Here is a 21,803-nt window from a genome sequence, read left to right as displayed (position 1 = left end):
TCTGGAAATGTTGCAAAACTGACATTTCTCGCACTTACAAGAAAATTCTGATCAATTCATTTTCTAACAGGACGGTGCAACACCACACTAACATCTGCAAGTTCGAGCATTTCTTAACAATGAGCTTCCACAACAGATCGGCCGTAAGTGGCCTTCTGTTACGGCATTTGACTACTGGCCACCCGATTTCATTGTCTGCGATTTTTTTTCTTGTGAGAGTTTGTGAAAGACTTCCCTTTATATTCCCCCTCTTTCAGGAACTGTGGACAAATAGCAAAACCGGAAAAAAATAGCTGCAGTAATAACAGACAATAATCGCTCGAGTAAAGGACGAGTTTAACTACCGTTAGAAGTATGCCGTGCACTCGGAGTGGGATATGTTGAGAGTTTGTGAAAACTGTAAGCAAAATTTCATATTCAAATGTGTATTTATAATTTACCGGAAGATAATATGTTCATTTGTAAAGTCTTTTCAAACTAGATAACTCTTTTTGATACACTCTGAATAATATTTTATTAATATTATACGTACGTTTTTTTACACGATGTATATGATTTTTTTTTCTTTAATATATTTACTAATTTTTTTTTTATTAATGTTTACGCTCATTATAAATGTGTAATGAAATTATTAAAAATAACCTTAATAGTTTTATATTTTAACCTTTTTATTAAATATAACGTTTTATTATCTTAAGTAGTCCTATTTATAGTAATTAAAAGGTATAAAATAATTTAGTTAATTTATATAACACAGCTTAAAATTAATCACCGCAAAGGTCACTAATATTTACGCTATTAAAAATATTTGGTTATTAAGATTAATATTTTTTTCCTTATAACAAAGGTCATTGCCCAGTCGAATTGTAAATTCTTTTTAGTGATATTCTATTTTTAGAATGCATATAATATACCGAATAAGAAAAAAAACAACGGTGGTTAAAAAATTCATGCTATCTAATAGACAGGATCTAGCTGCATAATACTACCTAAAAACAAACTGGTCTTGGTAGACTGATTTAGAGAATAACATTTTTAGATATAGCTGCATTATTAACAAGGCTGTTTTAAAACTTTAATGATTTATATTTACGCATAAACATTTACATGCATATTATTATAGTTAGAAGTAGACTATATATAAACCTTAAAACTGATTTATATATGTGAGTAGTAGACAGTATGATGTCATAACGTAAGAAACACGTAAACTCCCTTCGTTTACTACGGTTAATTTCCTTTTTTTCCATTATAAACAGATGATCAGGACATTGAAATTTAAAATTATTACATAAGCACCTGAATTACTTTTTTCTTTAAATCCCTTAATAGGTGATTTTACCGATCTTAAATAACTCAAATTTGGTAGAAATACTACATTTTTGTATCTGAAATACAGAAAATGAATAAGCCTTATTTCAGGTTTTTTTTACTATTATAAAACTAAAAAAAAAAATTAAACTCTTCCTATGAGTAGTAAATGAGTATTCCTATTAAGTATAATCTATATTTTTAAGACTGATTTAGTAATAAAATATAGGGTAGACAATAATAATAATACTTTAATTCAGATGATTTAGAGATAATTCTGTGAAAAGGCTTAAAATATATTAATTAAAGGATAATTTTACTTGTTAAGCGTTTATCAAAGGTATAAATCAATTCAAATATCAGCTGAAAACAAGTTTTGCATTAAAAGAAATAGCCCTCTTTTAATATATATATTAAAAAAACTTGTAGGGCAACTTGACATGATGTATTAATCGCACATAAAAATTACATTGTCATTTCCAGGAATAGCAAGCAAAATATGTATGTAGGCTTACTACTAAAAGATGAGTAAAGTGGTTTCTCATTGCCTTCTTCAGTGAATCGAATATACCATTATATAAATAATACGCCAAGCACATTGAAATGCAAGTGATATTCAACCCTACAAAGGTCACCTTCACTCTTTTCACCAAATGAGGCTGATTATATAACGAGCATAATTAATCACAGAGAAAACAAAAGTAGTCGAATTGGCTGCTCGGGGTTGCGTTTTATACCAACTTAGTAAACATGACAGTACCCAGTAAGTCCTACTCTTTTAATTAAACAAAATTTACAATTCATAGAATACTTCCATTTCTTTACGTAAATGTGTGAGAATCAACAGATGAACGTTTTTTACATTTTCAAAAAAGGTTTTAAAACGGTAATTGACTAATTTAAACAATTGTTTGAATCAATAAAAAAATATATATTTAAATACATTGTACTTTGTCGTCTAGGTAGCGCTATAGCAGAGCTATAACTCTAGAAGAGAAGTAATGTAATCGGTCCAATTTGAGTATATGCGTTTTTTACCGGATCTTAACGTTTTGACGCCTAAGGAACCCAAAAAAACCGGATGGAAATTTTCCGAATGTTAATGTTCGTACGTGTGTACGTGTGTTCGGAGTTGGCCTCTAAATCAACTTATATTTCTAGAACTACTGGACCAATTTTGACCAAATTTCGTCAGGTTACTTCTATATTTGGGGCATTGATACCATTAAATTTTCAACTTAAAAGGTCAAGGGGTGAGGGTGTAGAACAAGGTCACCCTCAGTATCTCGAGATTTCCCCTAATTAAGGTCATATGTTTCTTAGGCACATTTTGACAATTAAAAGTAACAATATTCGGAAAAAAGGTTTTTGAAAATCTTACCCCCGCCCCAAAAAGTGCTCTAAACTACTTTTATGTTATGACGGCACAGGTGAGCGGTAGAATTAAATAAATTAATAATATTTAAAGTGTAAAAAGATAACTCGGTCTGGCTGGGTCTCAAACTCGATCGCCCGGTCGTCTCAGTACGTGGTGCTTTAAACCTCGCGGCTACACCTGTCTGACGACCATTCAAGCAAAGTTTTTTCTATTTAAGTTGTGAAATTATATCAGCTTAGTTAGTGCCTATCGTGCCGCTAGTACCGCTACACCCGCGCGAATTAAATACGGTATGCGCGCGCGCGATTTAGTTAAAAACATTGAATTAAATAAACAAAAAAAATTATATTTAAATAAAATGATAAATGTTTTAAATTACGTTGTGTGTGTGTGTGTGTGTGTGTGTGTGTGTGTGTGTGTGTGTGTGTGTGTGTGTGTGTGTGTGTGTGTATGTGTATGTGTGCATGCGAACGCACACACACACACAAACACACACACACACACTTTAAATATCAATTGATTGTATTCAAATATCAATCAAATAACAATCAAATTGTATTCAAATATAAACAGAAATTAGAAATTGTTGATATTTTTATTTATAGTTGCATCAACAATTAAAGCCATTAGCGACTCATCACGATTTGTGTGAATATACCGGTAAACTTGTAGTTTTGAACAGATTCAGGCCGACCACTTCTGAGATGTGTGGTTAATTGAAACCCAACCACCAAAGAACCCCGGTATCCACGATATAGTATCCAAATCAGTACAAAAACAACTGCCTTTATTAGGATTTGACCCTTAAAACTCTGTTACTTCAAAATCAGCTAATTTGCGACGACGAGTTTACCCCTAGACCAACCAGGTGGGTTAAAAATATTTATTAAAAAAATGAACTTAATGAAATACGAGTAATTTATGTCTGTTTTAAATAATAATTGAGTAAAAAAAATAATCACACGAATTAAAATTTAGGTTAAAAACCTATAAAACGTAATGTAACCTTAAATTAATTTATTAATTATAATATATTATTTAATTATAGAGATTAATAATAATTTACATTTAAGAAATAAACATGCTGAATTAAATTAATAAAAAAAATTATTATCGGTCATTCATTTCACTTTGATGTTAATTAATAAATAATCATACAGATTGAGAAAAAAACATATAATTATAATCGAGAAAATTTATTAGTATCTAATTTGGATGATTGTATAGAATAATAGTTGCAATAATTATTGAGTTTATTATTTAAATACTCAAAATATTGCTGTGTTAATTAGTCAGTGTTAGCGAGCGTAGGTTAAGTTTGGTTAAATTACATTTATAAAATAAATAAATAAATATAAATGGTTATAAAAATGGTAATATAATGGTTATATCGGGTGATATTAACAATAACCCAAAAGTTTGCAATCTGTTGGTCGACGGACTATACGTAAGTACCCCAAAATACAACGCTTTCAATTGAAATTATTACGAAAGTAAATGCACCCGTTTAAATAATAAAATGATTCATTATACTCAGTCGAAAGTACCTCATACAACAAAATTTGCCGTATAACTCAACGTTTCAAAGCTAAAGTAAATCGTAACCACGACCGACTAATTATCGATAAATTAAGAGCTGTCAAACAATCCTGGACGGTAATTAGAGTAAAAAAATTAAAAAAATGGCGGTAATAAAACGGTGATGAGCAATCGCATAACGCCACGCCTTGTTGTAAACCAGTACCAAGTATGATTTAATCGTTAACCAGTTTTCACGGTAATGGACATCGTTACCGTATAAGCACATAAGATATGCCATTACAAAATTATCAATCGCCTAAAAACTATTTTTAATATTGTTCTTTTCGATTAACATTGAGATCTTGTTTACTATTTTTTTAGTTTTTAATTTATTTTTTTAGTTAAATATTTATAAGAATTTTATTCGCTAAAAATTACTGATGTTAGATCACATCCAGCTGATTCCCGCTATGGATTTTTATAAATGTAAAGATATTATAGTAACAAATTATTATAATTATTTATCAGGTTGAAAGTTGAAATGATTTATCTGCTAAATTTTCATTCGTTAAAGTTCATACATTTCTGTGTATCTAAATTATGAAACAAACAAAATCATTCGTTCATTAAAAAAAAAAAAATCACTAAATACGTCACCCATAAATTTTTAATTCTTATAAATATAGGTAATATCCTAATTAAATTAATGTAATAAAATAATAGTTTATTAATAAATCATCAAGGTTAAATAGCTCTAAATATAGTAATAGTAAGGCATTGAACGACCTTCACCTCAGATTCAGAAGGCAATGTAAGTAGGATAATATGTCTTTGCAGGTAAAATTAAAATAATCGAAAATAAACTATGAAGGGTTTCTTTAAAATAAGGAAATAAAAAATATGAAAACATTGATTATTATCAATATTGTATATATTTCGATAGAAATCAATTATTATCAACAACATTTTTTTTACCAAAATAAAAACAACTTCAATATTAAAAAACATTAATTTATTAAGTTAATATACATACAATGTTCATTGTGGATTGTTTTACAATTAACAAAGACTATTTCCTGTTTTGATTTGGTTAATATTTTTTTTTTTTTTTTATATATATATATATAATACATTTCTAGTTAAATATTAGAGCTGAATAAAAAAATTACAGGAATTTTGTTGAAACGAAAAATATGTATTATGAACTGAAGAAAGAGAAGGCGAAAGCAAAAAAATATAAAAAATATCTTAGTACGTCCTTGACCGCCACCTGTAGTAGTTTTTACACGTGTTGATATCCACTTGACTAGTTTATATCATTACATAAAGAAATTCAGATACCTATGCATACAAATTGGTCACGAAATTTCGATATTAGTCGTTGCATTTTATAACCTACTTAAATACAAAATATTTTAATAAAATAACAAAAAATAATTTTAATAATTCATAATAAAATATGCTTCCAAATAAAATAGTTATAATCTAAAATTATAAAAATCCTGGAAAAATATGGTAGGTAATGGGTTCGAAGTCCGATTCCGGTTAGTTTTTTTTTTTTATTAAAAATTCTACATTTATTACACTATCTTTACATTAAGATATATTGGGAAGATATTTATTTTCAGAAAAAATTATTTAAAAAAACGCGGCAAAAGTCGCATATCTTTCCCGGATAGATTTCTAATTTGAAATTTTTTTGGGGGAGAAGGCGAATTTCTAAAAATATTCCCCAAATACTTTTTTGAAAAAAATAATAAACCGATGAGAAAAAAAATTGAAATAGATTATTGAGATATGATACGATACCTCTGTATCAATTCATCCCCACGATGATTTTTCCAAAAATTTAATGACATCATCTTATAAATGGAAAACGTCTTACTAAATTAAAAATTTTTATGTAAATGCAGTTGCAATTTGTATAAGCAATAATTTTTATTGCTTTAAACCTATTCCTTCCTTTACAAAAAAACATTAGTTATTAAAAAAGGATTCAGCTTTTTTTTTATTTATACTGAAAAGGTATAGGTAAGAAGGAAAAATCTACGAGTTTTATCGAGTTATAACTCCTACCAATGTATTTTCCCATCCCTAAACGTCTTCTTTTTTTTTAAATTTGATTTCATTATGCCTCAAAAATATCAGTCATTCTACCAACATTTAAAATCTTACAAACTCTTCCTGATATATTTAGCGAAATAGAGACCACAGCGCACGCACATACCGTTTTTGGAAACGATATTTTGCCGGAACTCGACGTTGTACGGTCTCCTGAATCTAAATATAGTCGTATAAATCTCGATAAGTTATTTTTGACATGATAGCAATACTTTCTTATTGCGTTTTATGATATTTGGAAAAGTAAAAAAACACATAATTACAACAGCTAGAAAACTTATTACTGAACTTTCCTATTAAAAAAGCATAAAATTTTAATTTTCCCCAAAATTCTTATGATTATTAATATAACATATAATAAAGCAATAATGTTTTCATGAACATCACTTTTCTTTATTTTTTTTTCTTAATATCAAACTACTACTTGAGAATTTCAATTGACAAATAGGCTGAATGAAAATAAACCTGTTTATATGAATCAGAGATACTGGTAACAGTATCACCCCGTGATAGATTACTGCAGAAGTTTTTGTATGAGTTATCTTTCAACGCTATTCAGTAAATGTAATTTAATTATTTATTGTGTGACATTTATAATTATTTTCAACAAAAAATCACGCGTTTAACTACATTACACCTCATTTGAAATTTGTTCTATTACCTATATCATACTTCATTATTATAAAATAAATATTTTATTTATGTTTAATGATTTCGCATCCGAATCATTTCACTAAATAAAAAATGATAACATGATAGTATTTGCTATAGTAACGATTAAGGCAAAATCTACATCGTATACGTGTAACAAAAAACTTTTAAACTACTACTTCTTTTAAAACAGCATTTAGCGTAAAATAAACACAGCTAGTATTTCTCTCTCGTTTGGATAAACGAATGATTAGATTTGTGCGTAATACTGTCAGTATTTATATTTTAATTTAATGTAGTTTATTTTGAGCAAGATTTTTTTATAATATGTTATGGAAACTGACAATAACTTAAAAATTTGAACGGTAAAACTAATTAATTTATAAGAACGACATTCAAAGTTAGAATAGGATAAATCTTTTTCAACAACCTTTCCTAATTAATGGTTAAAATCACCAACAGATTGTGTTGTTTTATCAGTGAAGTTGGCTAGTTTCTGTAGTGAATTCTAAAGGAATTATATAAAATTTCATCTATAATTATATTACAATTAAAAGTAAGACGGCTACTAATTGAATTTTTAACTTAGTCATCAAATATAGCGTCATAAATTTGTTTACGTTAATAATATTTCTAGGAATTTCTATTCTTAATTGATTTAGGAAAATTTTTATTATTAAGTACGATACAGAAAATTACTGCGACTTGCAAAGTTTACATTATTTTTCTCGGAAAGTTTCTTTTTTATTTGATTATTTTGGTGGAAATACTCAAATTATTTTATTTTATTGTTAAAAATAAGGAAATTTTCATGAAAAATTTATACCCCTACTATAATTAATAAAATCAAGTCTGGATTCAGAATTTCAAATACCTATGCGTATCGGTTGGTCACGAAACTTCGATATTTGCCGTTGCACTTTTTAATTTATTTAAATAAAAATATTTTAAAACATTAAAATAATTTTAATAATTTGTACTTAAATATGATGGCATCAAATAAAATAGTCATAATGTAAAATTACATAAATACTGGAAAAATATTGTAGATACTGGGTTCGAACTTCGATTCCGGTTGCAGTCTCTTTATTAGACATTTTAAATTTATTACATTATTCTTACATTAAAATAAATGTAAATATAATTTTTTTTATTAAGTAATTACTATGAACCATTATTTCGAACATTTATAACATTAGACAGTTTAACATTTCGGACATTATAATTAAACCGCTTGATCAAGAAATCTAGATTCGACTCACTGATCTTTGTTAAGAGAATAAAGTAAGGTTGTCCCAAAACCATTAATTTAACTGATTGTTGAAAAATTTAAAACATCTTTTAATTTGGGGGCTTAGAAATAATTTACGATTTTTTTTCTTAAACTACGTTAATTTTTCAAACTTTTTTTCTATTAATCTTAACTTACAATACGTAAAGTTTATTTATATAAAAATGGAGCACAAATAAATAAATACATCAATAAATCTTTACTGATTGATTGCCACTTAACTGTGCGGATTTTTTATTTATTTCATTTTTACGGCCTAGGAAATAGTTCGTAGAGATCATCCTGACACTCTCATTTATTTTCTCAAGTTGTCTTATTTTTAATATGATACTACTGTATTAATATCCTTAATGTTGATAAATGAGATCACAACAAAATTATTTTTTAATTTAATCTTGCTTATTTTAAGCAAACGTTTTTAATATGTCATGGAAACTGACAACAACTTAAAAATTTAATCGGTAAAATTAATTCCTTTACATTCAAAGTTAATGTAGGATAAATATTTTTCAACAATTGTACGTTTTTCCAAACCTTGATAAAATCACCAACGGATTGTCTGTATTCTATCAGTTAAGTTTGTATAATAATAGTTTGTCTATAATTTAACTCTAAATTTTAATATCAACTCTAAATTCAATTTTAACCTGTCAACTCCAAATATTTATAATTTAATAATAATATAATTTATAATTTAATCTAATATGTCATCTATATATTTTAATATCTGAATTGGAACAAACACATTTTTTTTTGGAAGCTGTGTCCGTAACATTCACGGATTCAATGAAGTTTTGTTTATTACATAATATAAACATTTTTTCAAACAGCTAAGGATTAATTATAGGTGTAATTATTTAAAATTGATTTAATTTTATCAAGTTCAATTGGTGCAAAATCAAAATGTTTTGACATTAATAATCTTTTTGTACTATAGTTGAAGCTTTTTAGTACCAGTAATTCCATCAAATTTTTCAACAGTTTAAGCTTTTTAACAGTTCCATAAAATTCCATGTACTTTTGGAGAAAAATTATATAATGAATTTTCAGTTTTTGACTTCACAAATAATAATAAAATTTTTTAAAAAAAGTTTCAAATTTAATTTACTTAGTCTTATTTAAAAATTAAAATAAGAATTATGTTACCGGATGTCTGTAATGTATTCCTTAGAAATACCTCAAAGAGAAAAACCGTGAACGATAATTTACACATATTTATTTACACATACGAAATACATAAATATTTAATTATCATTCTAAACTAAAAAAAAAACTGTTGAATTCAACGACCATAAAATTTTAAAATTATAATTAAAAAACATTATTTAAAAACTTACCTTTATTCGATAAATATAGAAACACGCCATTAAAAAAAGATATTAATATAAAAGTTAAAATAATAAGTCTATAGACATAAACAACACCGATATATATTTTATATTTGGTTTTTAATATAACTTAAAATGCCAGTACATTACACACACAAAAAAATGAAAATTCTATTGTGTAAATTAATATCAAATGCGTAACGTCTTAATATTTTTTGATGACTATAAAAATTAAATTAATTTCACAAATCATAAGGAAGCACAGCAAAAAATTCTAACAAAGGTTGCAACGATTAACACGATAAAAAAAAATTAGCAGATTAACGAAAAAAGTAAAGTGAATGTAATTCCACTAGATATATACTACTGCTGGGTTACCAACGTTGAAACCAGTATTACAATATGAGAGTTACTGTTACATGCTGTTAATACAAAACTATAAGGAATAGTTCATTAGCGCAATTCTATTATGCTACTGTTTATTTATTCTAAAACGATAATGTTCAAAATTCTATAATTTTGTTAAAACTTTTCGCTATCGTTGTAAGATTTAGTTGTGCTATTTACTGCACATTCATCATATCGTGAAAACCGGTTATCCAGTGAAAAATCTTATTAATCTTATATATATGTAATTTGTTATGTTATTTGTAATTTTTAGGTTAAACATAACGTATGTTCACCCTAAAAAAAATTACAAATAACTGTATCGTGAAAATAAATCTCTATAAGATCAGAAGTAAAAAAACTACGGGCACTAGTCAAGTTAAACAATTTTTTATGGTTATTTAATTTAATAATTAAAAATCTGTTACTAACTAATTATACTTTGGAATGGAAAATGTTAAATTTAACCTTATTCGTTAAAAAAAATTTAATCGTTTATAAATTATTTTTGTTATTCCTTAACATTTATTTTTAATTATCCAGATTAAAACTAAAAATATAATTTGGGAAATTTGTACATTTAGTTTTCATCCTAACGCAGCTGATATTTTCCAGTCGCTGAAATCAACAGCAGTAGTAATTTTAAATAACATCAGTTTCACAGTGAAGACGTAATGTGCAGTCGACCGATCGCGCTAAAATTAATTCGAAACTGATATAGGGTCAGCTCTGGTACAGTATAACATTTTCTTGCTCGCCGATTTAGCCCGTTAAAAAAGATTACGGCACTACATCAAAAGAATTATTTTTAAAAAATAAGAGTTTATGGACTTTTTTTGACTGATGAATTAATTCAACGCAGAAAAGTGCGAAACTTGTACGTGAAAATATGAAATGGAAATTTGTAACGTATGAAAAATTCCAGCTTGACCGGGATTCGAACCCGGGATCTCCGGATGAAATAGCCGATAATTTAAATTTTGAAACATATTTACTCTTGTTTTCTGGATCAGAAGAATCGATTAAAAAACAACCGAAATTCCATAATTTCAAACGTTTAAGATGTTACCCGCTTTTCCGGAACATTTCCTGACTTTCTGGAAAACTGTTTCGCATTTTCGTTCACATAAAACCTAGCTCGAGAAATTCTCTAAAGAATGATGAAAACCCTATCAAAATCCGTGGAAAGGTTCTTGAACTTAAAGTAACAGATAGGAATTTTATACGAATAATTATATATTTTTTTTAAATTTATTATTAAGCCTACTTATTATACTTGATATGATGTTTTCTTGACATCTATACAAAAGAAAGCTGTTGATTACAACAAAAAAAAGTATAACGTTTTATAATGTATTTCCAGAGTAAAACTAAAAATCCATAAAATGTTCTTTAAGGAATTATTTTGTAATCACTTAATCAAAACAAGGGGGTATTTGTAAGCGTACGTGGGCGCTACATGTTTATACATGTGCATAATTACTGTAGTTGGTTATGGGTGTTTGCCCATATACCATCTGTAGTACGATAAGACAAGAAAATAAAATAAAAAAAAAAACAGATATGCAATACTATACAATAATTCTCTATGAACTAAACGTGATGTGAAAGCTACGTAGGGTGATAGTAGCCTATTTATTCAGAATGTAATGGACATTAGCGCACACTGCATCTGATAATACTACTAATTCCATAACACATGTATACACTAGAGTCTATACAGTAAGCGTTAACACACTTATGTCATACGTAACTTAACGATTGCTCGCCTTCTTGTAATATTGTGCGTCCGTCATTTCTTCTGTCGTACAGTATGTCTTGTATATCAACAAATATTCCTCCTAGACACGCCACCGTTATTTGTAAAGGTATATTTTATGTATTACGCACAACAGAAGCAATAAATATGCCGCCTAAACTAACGTAATTTTTATGTTACGTGTTGAAAACTTTCATATTTTTAATGTTTCATTTCACTGTATATTGTATCGAAATACATAAATACCACTGCAGACGGATATATTCAACCAAGCCTAATTTTACTGCAATCAAATATATTAACGTAAAATGTTTGACGCAGATCGGATTATATTCCAGGAAAACTTTATATTACGTTAGACTTCAAATTTTTCTTTTTATAAAAAAATATTAATAACTAGTACATTTTTATTACATTATTTACTTCTTAAAATTCACTAGCTGCTGATTACAAAAAAAAGTCATACTATTGTAAAAATCTACCAAAATGGCTAAAGCCGTTTCCCAAACAAACAAAAGTGAAGAAAACCTGTTTTATATATCTTATAAAAAAACCATTAATTATTTATATAAATTACAAGGGGGGAATAAAATTCTGTTTTCCCTGTCTGAATATTTATTACATTCTAAATAACAAGTGGGAAATTTGGGTTTGCAGTTGCAGTTACACAAATATAAAAGATATAATATTTGTATTATATTTTTTATTTTTGTCTAATCGTATTGGAGATGGTATACGAGCAAACATAAAACTTTAAAAGTTACACAGAAGAACTTACCCAAAACTTTACCTTCCCAGATCAGATTTTACAACCAAAAGTTGAAGTAAAATGATTTCTTACCGCCTTTTTGACCGATACGATAATACAGGTTACATTATTAACATGTCAAGCCCTCCGCTAAAAACATCTTTACTCTGTTCACCATAAGCAGTGGCTAATTAATAAACATCACTACTCTCAGATAAATCAATTGTAATTATTTCCACTTGTACCTCAGATAAGTCTGATTCAGATGCATTTCATCCATAAGAAGGGCTGACATAAATAATTTAAAACAAAATATTAATTATCACTTCCTTGGGAAACAACACATTCTCAACATAATCGTAGTAAAAATAAAATCGTAGAAAAATACGTTCTTAATATAATCGTAGAAAAAACAATCTAATGTTCATAAAATCCTAAAGCTCTGATAATGAAAAATTATAATAATTTTATAAAACGATAATGCAACTAAAATTATACGTTATTATTTAATTATGGTGTCTTAATCTTTTTTTTAATTATAGTAATTAATCATTTTTTTGAATTACACACTATTTAAATAATTTAACATTTTTATTAATATATTATGGATGTCTATAGATGTAATATTATTTATATGGTTAAAATTACTCTTAAGCATACAATAGATAACGTAGTACAAAAACACACTAACCTCTCTGCAGCAGTATGTATGTATTACACTAAATGTTGTATACAAGCACGCTTATCACAGTTTGAGAAACGATTCTAATTTTAAGATTTAATTTTATGAGCAGATATTCCAGATTTGGCAAACTTTAAGAATTTACAATCGAGTACGCGTATTGAATGAAATTAAAGATAAATTGATTGTTTGCCAAATAAGTTAGCATTATATTGTTTTAGTAATTGTTCACGCAATACTTTGAAATATATAGATTCATATTAATATTGAGAAATTATCTTTTATTATTATTTTTTTTCTTTGTTATCCGGCCAGTTTCACGCGGCATTTAATTATCTAATTACAAAAAGCTAGAGGTGGCCGAATATACTATCCGACAGTCGCATGGAACTAGTACTGTACCTCTGTTAAATCGTGACAAGTTGACATACCGGGATGTAGCCAACTTTTAAAAATAAATAAATAAAACTAAAACTGTGTTAATATGTTTACGGTTCAACCATCACTAGAAGTAGATATACGCAATATTAATCCGTACGCAATCGGACCTAAATTTCGATAAATAAAATCTTTCTTACCGATAAAACATTTATTAAATTGATTTTATTTTTATATTACTTGTTATTAATTAAAGTTCAACGAACCTAATTGAAAGCGTAACATTTTTTACTGATTTTAATATTTCTTTCATTGATTCTTAGGGCACACGATTCATTAGTAATCTGTTTAACATTTTTTATAATTATTCTAGAAATATGGATATCATCATGCTAAATCTACTTGAATGCAGGTGATCCAGTCGTGTAACAAACACCTTCATTCTATTTACCATAGAGATCATCTGTATGAGTGACATCATTACTTTCAGAGAAATCTACTCTAATTAGTATTACTGTTACCTAAGATGTTTTATATGGGTCACACCCATAAAATAAATTACTACAGGGTGTAAAATTAAGATTAATGAATACACTTTTTTCTTGGAAACAATGCACTTTTATGTACTATGTCCTCCCGGTAGGGAAATAATCTTGCAGTAATATATAGTGGTGTTGGTTCGTCCACAGATAGAATATTACGTTTGGAATATGCCCACAAAAGAACGTATGCGACTAGCGACAATGTTCAGTAAAATAGAAACGTTCATAATTTGGCTAAATTTCATAAATTATTTGTTGAAATTGTATAAATTATTATTATTCTTAGTTGATGTTTGTTATAAATTTTTCATGTTTATTATTTATTACCCAGCTTAATATCTAATAATAAAAGAAAGCTGAAAGTTATTATAATTAGAATGGGGAATTTTTTGTTATGTTTCAAATTCTGGAAGTACCCTAATTAACTGGAAATTCCGTCGACGCTTCTACTAAAATAATTCCTCTTCTTCCTGCTTTATGGAAATCAGTTTCAGAATCTGTATATAGCTGTTAATTAAGGGATCTACTTATCTGTAACCAGCCTAAAGGACTTAACATTGACAAGAAAAAAGATATTACAAGAAATAGTTTTGGCAACAAGAAAGACGCGGTAGGGATGTTTAAAGTACGGCTGGAGCTGGCCCCGAGAAAGGTATCTTCCTTTCTTTGGATTATAGATAGATAACATGGTTTAAAATAAAATTATTAAAAAGAAATGTTAATTATCTATGAATGGAGATATTTTATTATGTTTACATCATTTTACAATAAAAAATCTACACTGCAAAACCCAAACAAAAGCCATTTGGATATGAATTATTTCAGATAATAATAATATTATATAAGCAAAATAATTACTTTAAAAAAAATTTAAATTACGAGTATTAAAATGTAATTAATTTACCGTTAAATTAAGAAAATCGTATCTGTTGCCCAATAAATCAAGTATTGACAAGCAGGTTAAGCGCTAAAGAAAAATACTAGGTACATGTTAATTATCTGATGTTTTGAATTTGGCTATTTATTCTTTAACAGTGTTCAATTTAAGATCTTGAAAAATGAACTTCTAACTGAAAAGACCCACTGAATGAAAAATTGTTTCTACAAATGATTTTAGTTGGAAACGCTCTAGTAAGCTAATGTTGGACAAACAATGTTGAAGCAGATTTATATTATCGGTTTGTTAGAAAATTACAGTTTCAACTCCTACTTTAATAATTTTTAAAAGTTATAACATAGCTCTTATTCCAATGACTCCTCCCACAATTCTCGTTTAGTAATTCTTTTAAGGCGCTTGCCACAAAACAGAAATAAAAAAGATATATGTACGAGTGTATAAAGTTAACAAGCCAAATACGTATCAAATCTGAATAAACTATTGTTATACAAAAATAGTTTATTCGTGTCATTAAAAATAACCAAAATTTTATAAATATTTTCTTACTAAAAATTAATTTATTATAATTATTATTATTATTAGTATTTCTGACATTAAAAATTTAGGACAGAGTGAAAAAAATTAGAATGGGGAATATTTTGTTATATTTAATTCTGGAGGTACCCTAATTAACTGGAAATCCTGCCGACACTTCTACTGGAATAATTCCTCTTCTTCCTGCTTTATGGAAATCAGTTTCAAAATCTGTATTATAGCTATTAATTAAGGGGTCTACATATCTGTAACCAGCTTACACAACTTAACATTGACTATAAAAAAGATATTACTAGAAATATAGTTTTGGCAAAGTTGCGTCTTTCCTGTTGCGCAGTGCAACAGGAAAACAGATGAAAAGCAGTTTTTTCATCACAAAATCATATCAAGGTAGCCAGAAACGTTTAGCAGTTCAATCATTCAAACTCTTAATTTACCTTTATAATAAACGTTTAAATAATTAACATAGAATTTCTGAATTTTTTACCATTTTGGGGCCCCTGTATAAATGGTTTTTTTTTACTGATTATAATTACCAGAATAAGCTTTAAACATCTAAATTCCAAATAGAAACAATTTTAATTTTGTGGGTTGCCTTATTCTGTGGTGACATTTTAGTAAAAAGACTTTTATAAACAAGTGATCCATAACAAAAACTAGATTAAAAAAAAAATTTATTAAATATTGAAAGAATAACGTTTAACTCTAATGATAGTAATGAAATAGGAAAAAAATATATATATATAAATTTTAGAGGTGGGGGTTGATTTTTTGAAAAGTGTTTTTTGGATAATTTATACAGAGTGTACCACGAAGTTCTCTCGAACTTTCATAACCTATTCTACTCCTGAAAATAATGGAAAATAAAAAATAAATAATGTTCATATAAACATACAGTATGTCCTAAAATGCTATGATTGCGAATTACGGCTAGTGAAAGATTTCGCTAGGATTTAAGCTACCTGGGAGAAATGTCGTACTGACACTTTTAGAACATGAATTAAGGGGCAGATATAGTGATACCTTATGGTTTTTGACCTGAAAAATCGAATAAAATAGGTAACAGAAGCGTTTCTAAAGTAGTTTTTGAAAAAAATTCGGCTTAAAAATCCTGTTTTTATGTTTGACGTACAATAACTTTGTTAAATGGATAATAAACGCATAAAACTTTTAAACAAAACTTGTACAGAATTTAATTCTGAACAAATAATCCTGCTGGGTGTGTAGATGTTGAACTGGCTGGTTACGATAAAGATAAAACTTGTTTCAAGTGTCCTCCAAACCAATGAATGCGAAAATCTGATGCGCTTATAAAGACGTCGTATACTGACGCCTGGACTGTGCGGAATTGCATCGATAATAATTTCATTAATAACAGCGTCGTGTTGAACAGATTGTTCGCAGCTGGTACGAATACTAGGTACTGAACCTTTTCCCGAAGATTGCGAAAAGTCGCCCTAATTGTTTTGGAAACTGGAATCCTGCGATTCGGTAACACTGCAGCATTACCATTACACGCAACCAAAATGATTATAGTACTGCATCAGTGTATTTCTCTGTTGTAAATAAGTACGGCATTACTTCAATGGCAAAATGATCACGTTCAAACTAAAATTCATAGAAAACCTTGGCGGACGACAGCAAAGTTCACAGTACCCGATATACTTAATGTATCTTACAGAAAGATTTAAACACTAATACAGTATTGCGCATTGTTGATCAGCAATTGTTATTTTACTGCCAACTTTGAAATAATAACTTTTCAAATAATGTACTGTATTTCTGTCATTAATGAAAAGCTTATTATCTAAGTAATTTTTATTTATTTTACAATTGTTGCGTAACTCCCTTTTTTTATATTTAACAGTAAATTTTGTTTTTAAACATTTTCACGTCACCAAAAAAGAATCTGGTTATCGTTTACGTTAAATATGTACTTTTCTAAAAAATATAGTAAATGTACTATTTCTAAATGAAACTCGAATTTTTTTAACCGTTTTATTCAACTTACACCGCTTTGTTCAGAATTAGATTCTCTACAAGTTTTATTCAGAAGTTTTATGTGTTTATTACCCATTTAACAAAGTTGTTGAACGACAAACAAAAAAACAGGATTTTTTACCCCAATTTATTGGTTTTCACCTCAAATTTCTCAAAAATTACTGGGGTATACGGTTCTGGAACCTATTTTACTCAGGTCAAAAACCATAACAAATCATTAATTCTGCTCCTTAATTAACGTCCTATAAATTTCAATACGACCTTATTTCACCGGGGTAGCTGAAATCCGAGCGAAATCTTTCACTAGCCATAACTCGCAAACGAAGCATTTTAGAACATATTTTTATGATTTTTTCCATCATTTCACGAGCAGAATAGGTTATTAAAGTCTTGAGAGAACCTCGTGATATACTTCTTTTTTTTCCATCCCCTAGACCCGCCGCCAAAGCACACTCAGTCCTAGGGGTGCCATTGCCTCTAATCTCCCGGGCGACCCTGCCAGAGCCGGCTATGCCGTCCCCGACATGGGGTACCACCCGGTCAGCCGGGACTAGATTCTATCAATCGCCTGACTCAAATTAGGGGTCCCCTAAGGGGGTCCCCCAACCAGGTGTCGTAATACACCTGTATATACAATATAAGTAAATTTGCTAGCTTTTTCTAAAATGCTTCTGAAGAAAACCGACATCGGTTTAATCGTGATATCCCTCACTCCTTGAATGAATTTAAAAAACAAATTAATACGACCAATGCCCCGTATATAGAAATATTTGAACCAAATTTGATGAAAATCTGTTCGGTCAATCCTGAAATATTAGGCCAAAAGCAGTGCCACACGCTTACGTACTGTACATACTCGTACATGTCCGTACATAAACGTAAAAATGTGCAAAAAACCCGATATCTCATTTTTGACACGATCACCATCATATTTTATTTTCCCCTTTAATAAAGAATAGCTGAAATCACTTTATTCGTCAGTAAAGTAAAAAAAATGTAGTATGATTTATTTGTTATGATTGCGTAATAGATAATATTTAAATAAAAATAATCTTTCTTTTATATAATAACTATCTATTTATTTTTTTACATTTAATATTAGCATACACAAATTCATTGCCAGTTACATCAAGATTTGATTTAGTAGCGTATACTTTTACTTCTGAATATACATATCTACAAATACACTTATACATGTAAATATCATAAATAATTATAGATTAATGTTGCAAGTAATTTATAAAAAATATATATTATATTCATATATATATATATATATATATATATATATATATATATAAATAAATATATTATTATAATATTTTATAAAGATAATTCTTTATAGAAAAAATCTTGAAATGTAAAATATTTTTCAAGATTTTATATTTTTTATATACCACGATACATTTCTCTTGGCATTACCATCTTAGACATTAAAGAATTTTTCGGAGCAATTCATTAGATTCTAAGTACTCTGTGATATTTGTTTGCTAATAGAGTCCTTTAATATTAGTCTACATTGAAAACCATTTCTAGTTCACCTAACCGCTGCTTGACACTTTCATTTAATTAATCATCAATCGCAATTAATTTGTACCCAAAAATTTTCTTCGACTTTTGAACTATTAAGTCGCTCGTAGTTAAGTACAAGTATACGGTGGGTAAATGAAAACTTTCGATCCGAATAACTGCCAAATACGAACGTGCGTCATCGCGCAACAATAAACTTCCTTTGACAGCCGCCCCGTCACCGATTTTACATAGTGTGACGTTAACTTCCACAGCATTTCATATTAGACTTAAAGTTTTATATACAAGCCTCAATATTATATATAAGAAATTTAGTTGTGTCACTTAACAGGTCGTCGATTAACAAGTTCGGAGATCCTATCCCAAAACATCATGACATCAAATTATATGCAAATAGACTTTTCTTATACTTCAGTGATATTGTCCCGCGTAAGGAGGATGATGCTAATCAAATAACAAATGTTTCTTTTCCATAAACCTGATTCAACGTATTAGTACAACTCGTAAAAAACCCAACACATATTTAGAAATGTAAAGAAAAGTCAATTCCAAAACAGATATGGAAGCTCGACAACTTTTTTTTGTTTAATTTCACTATTAAACACTCTTAAATTGTTTTTAGATGATCGAGGGCCGACTAGAACGCTTTTTGTTAAGCCCATTTGTTATATATTCTTTTATAACATTTCAAACCAATATTTTTTTTTATCTGTTGTTTCGATGCTTCTCGTTTGAGAGAGATCTCTCTCTCTCTCTCTCTCTCTCTCTCTCTCAGTTAATAATACGATTTGTTACAATTTTGTTATAGGGGAAAAAACGGGGGGAAATATCCAAATTGTTCGAAGTCCTACTTAAATGAATGATATTCTTTAAATTTCACCCAAACAGATTCATCAGAAAACCAAACAACATAAAAAAACGTACAAAGCAACCGATTATCTTAGAATTTCAGCTGTTATCACGTTTTGAACAGTCCAAATATGTATCATTATTATTATTTGAATTTCACGGTAGGCTTTAATATCCATTGACATATTCATTAAAGTAAAAACTATAATTCAAAAGTAAATGTTCGTAATGTTAAGTGGATCGTAAACTACCGTAAATACGTTAAGTAGTGGACTACAGAAAAAAATGTCAATAAACCTGTTGTCCTTTCCCCGCTGGCATAAGAAAACTTTTTGAACGGTCGATACGTGCAAAATAGCACTTGTAATTATAATAAAATAAATAAAAATTATTTGCTTATTAGTTTTATTTTATAATTTATTATATTTTAAAATAATATATCTTTTATTTAAGTAAAAATAAACCCGGTTGGTCCCGGGTTCGAATCCCGATCAGGCATGGCATTTTCATATGGTAAAAATTTACATTCTCATAGGGCAAAATGACCAAAGCAGTCGTTACCCGTCATATCAAAAGAAAAAAAAATTATGAATTAAAATTTATATGAATACGTAATTATAATAATAAATCTAGAATTTATTTAATTTTTTTAGAAAAATAGTTCAAAAATTTGTATTTAAAAATAAAAATTAAACAAAACATCACAATATGACATATTTTATCATTTTTTAATTATTAATTATATATAAAAATACTTTTAAAATATTCTATTTTCATGAATAATGTCTAAAGTTTTGTCTATGACTCATGTACATGAGCGATCCATTTTAAAACAAATATATATATATATAATATTACATTTTCTAAAAACTTCCTTAGAAAAAATAATAATAAATATGCTGTTTAGTATTTATGAAGCCGTTACAGAAATCGTTTTAAAAAATCTCTTTCTAATAAATCATATAAAGTTTTCATAATAATCTGTTATTTTCTCTGTTGGTAGATGTGTTAATTTAAATAGAGATCGACTGTAATGGGATTTCATTGTTGTCGATTCTTTTATTTACTGATTTTTTTTATTAATATTCTACTTGTTTAAGAAAAAATATATAAAACAGTACTTTAAAATTTATAAAAAAATTAAGACATTTAAAAGATTTGAAATAAATTTCATGATAAACCGACCTCCGCAATTGATTAGGTACGTCTCGGCATTTTGTGCGGAGGTCCCGGGTTAGAATCCCCGGTCAGGCATGGCATCTTTTCATACGCTACCAATTTCCACCGGGCTAATGAACAGCTGTTAATGCTCTCTCTTTTGTAACAAAAAATTTCATAATAAGAGTAGAATACTAATTAAATTATTTACGCTATATACATTTACTACTATTATTAACTAGTACGTTAGTATCGTAAATAATAATTATTTTTAGAAATGATGTTTCTGTTCAAAATGTATGTATTATTTAGTACCACAAATAAAATAAACTATGATTTATTTATAAGAGTATATACTTTTTATTACAAATCGTACAGAGAGAGAGAGAGAGAACTCTCACTCTTTCTTTTCTCTCTCTCTCTTAGTTAATAATACGATTTGTTAAAATTTTCTCACAGAGGAAAAAGCTAGGGGGGGGGGGAATATCCAAATTGTCCGCAGTCCTATTTAAATGAATGGTATTCTTTAAATTTCATCCAAACAGATTAATCAAATGAAAAAACTGCCATTTTCTAACTAGTAGGTGTAACAACGCAAACGTTTTAAAATTCTTTAAAAATTGTATTAAAATTAATTTTTATACATAATTAGTTATACCTATGTATTATTAAATTACTTTCTGAAACGATGTTATTTTACCTACACGGGCACTTAAAGATAACAGCGGAGATTGTT

At 28.1% G+C, this 21,803-nt stretch overlaps 1 protein-coding gene across 3 annotated transcripts in view; it reads right to left on the bottom strand.

Annotated features, from left to right (window-relative positions):
- Nucleotides 1–21,803, bottom strand: part of LOC142324281 (scavenger receptor class B member 1-like) — a 237,799-nt gene that overhangs the window by 192,293 nt on the left and 23,703 nt on the right. Inside the window, exon 1 of one of the 3 annotated variants that reach the window (XM_075365194.1) lies at nucleotides 13,187–13,245. The exons of the other annotated variants lie outside the window; for them this stretch is intronic. The gene's annotated coding sequence lies outside the window, so the exon portion shown is untranslated. Of the gene's footprint in view, nucleotides 1–13,186; nucleotides 13,246–21,803 lie in introns of those variants that run through there. 3 annotated transcript variants of the gene reach the window in all.

Source organism: Lycorma delicatula, chromosome 4, assembly GCF_047948215.1.
Source record: "Lycorma delicatula isolate Av1 chromosome 4, ASM4794821v1, whole genome shotgun sequence".
In the NCBI taxonomy this organism is placed as follows: domain Eukaryota; kingdom Metazoa; phylum Arthropoda; class Insecta; order Hemiptera; family Fulgoridae; genus Lycorma; species Lycorma delicatula.
This window is presented reverse-complemented; position numbering and strand designations above follow the sequence as displayed.